Source organism: Pinus tabuliformis, chromosome X, assembly GCF_031772625.1.
Source record: "Pinus tabuliformis cultivar Carrire ecotype Pingquan chromosome X, CPIR1, whole genome shotgun sequence".
NCBI lineage: Eukaryota > Viridiplantae > Streptophyta > Pinopsida > Pinales > Pinaceae > Pinus > Pinus tabuliformis.
Window position 1 is genome coordinate 971,375,375 of NC_142308.1, and position 1,898 is coordinate 971,377,272.

Consider the following 1,898-nt stretch of genomic DNA (forward strand, 5'->3'; position numbering starts at 1 on the left):
GATTCCAGTGGAGGCAGAGGTTGTGTTTCATCATTTTGATCAGTATTCCCCACAGGTGGTTCTTGTGTGTCACCTGGGGTAGTGGCTGTTTCTTGTGTTGCAGCCATTTGGTCACTATTACCTTGGGTGTCGGCAGCTGGTTCTTGTGTGTCAGCTGTCTTAAAATATGATGTCACGAAGCTATGAACACTCTGCATCTCAGCTTCCGAGGGTGAGGGAGAGGAGTTTTGAGGACTAGTGGGAGTGCGGATCCTTATAGTGATGGGCGGTGAACTGGGGGAATTAGGAGATTCAGCTGCTACCGATGATCAAGTTCTTCGCTTTGGTAGAGAAGCAGGGAATTCAGGCGTTTTTCTCTTCAGGCTAGCTTTCTTTAGGATAGGGACAGTAGCCGGAGTAGCAGGTGCCTTAGCTGAAACCCTAGTTCTTCTTCTTTTCGATGGGGTTTTCTTTCCCTGCTGCCTTTTTCGTTTAAGCAGGGTAATAGGGATATTGTCATTGGAGTCATCAGTAGAAATACCAAGTATGGGAATGGAAGGATTGGTTCTTTTGGGAGATGGGGTTGTTCTCGTGGTTATTTCTACTGTTGCTTGTTCATTCTCAGCAACTTGCGGGGGTGTTTTCTGGAGTTGTTCAGGAATGTGCTCTGCTTGCTGAGGGTTTTCTAGAGGGATTTGTTCAGGCATGTCCTCTGTTTGCTGAGGAAATTCTTCATCTTGCTGAGGTGTGTCCTCAGCTTGGTGAAGAATTCCCTCTTCTTGATGAGGAATTTCATGTTCCGGCTGTGGAATTTCTGCCTCCTGATGGGGATTAATGGGGGGTGGAGGGTTATTTAGAGCGAGGGCTCTATTAATTAGCAATTGGGCTAAGCAGTGGTGTTTTAAGGAAAGAAGTGGACGCTTTGCGTTAACAACATAATTTGACATGTTTTTGAGACAACCCAATAGATAATATGGCATGTTTATTAACTGACCATTTCTCAAATGATTCAACAGAACGAAATCGTGCTGGTAAATTACCTGGTAGCGGCCTTCGCACGTCAGATATTGCTTGACAAATTCAGCGACTTTCGGCCACGGTTGAGGTAACGACTGAAGTGCTACGCCTCTGCCTTTGGGCTCTACCTGCTCGCCTGGTCGGAGAAAATCCTGCTGCGCATTAAGAATCAGGTGCTTTCTGCTGAACCACCTTGTGCCATTAGCTGGTAGCCCGGTAACTTGGGCTATAATTTCCTCCGTGACTGGGATTTGAACTCCCTGGACGACAAAGAATCCTTCTGTTAAATTGCATGCAAATTCAAGGACTTGCTGCGCGTCAAAGTCCGGAAGTCTCCTGAAGTACTCTATCCATCCCACTTGCAAGAAAATTGTTGGCATTATGATGCATATGTTGTACTTGATGGCAACACTCTCATAGAAGATCATCTCACTTATATACATTCAGATGAATCTATAGAAGAGATATCAGATGTGACATATTACAGGATAGCTCAAAGGAATCAAATGGCAAGCTCTTTGTAAGCAGAGGTTCAAATATTGTTGAAATTATGAAGGACGCAGGTACACCTTACAGAAAGTGCGTCCCCGCAGGTAATCCATGCAGAACCCGCGTCCAGAGACGCAGGCCAGCCGTTTAGGGGGTGCGTCCACCCAGTGCACACATATCAAGGCAGAGGAAAGCACGTGGGGGTTTCTTGTGTGGTATCTAGCCGACGGTTTTGCGTTTCTATGGTGTCGGCTCGTGGTATTGTTCCATGTTTTGGGGAGAAGCTTGCCTATATAAAGCAAAGGAGTTCATTTGGATTAGGTACCATCTTTGTTGAATATCTTTTGGTGAGATCTAGTCCAGATCTATGAAGGCGAATCTTCTAATGGACTATGATCGCTATGGCGCACGAT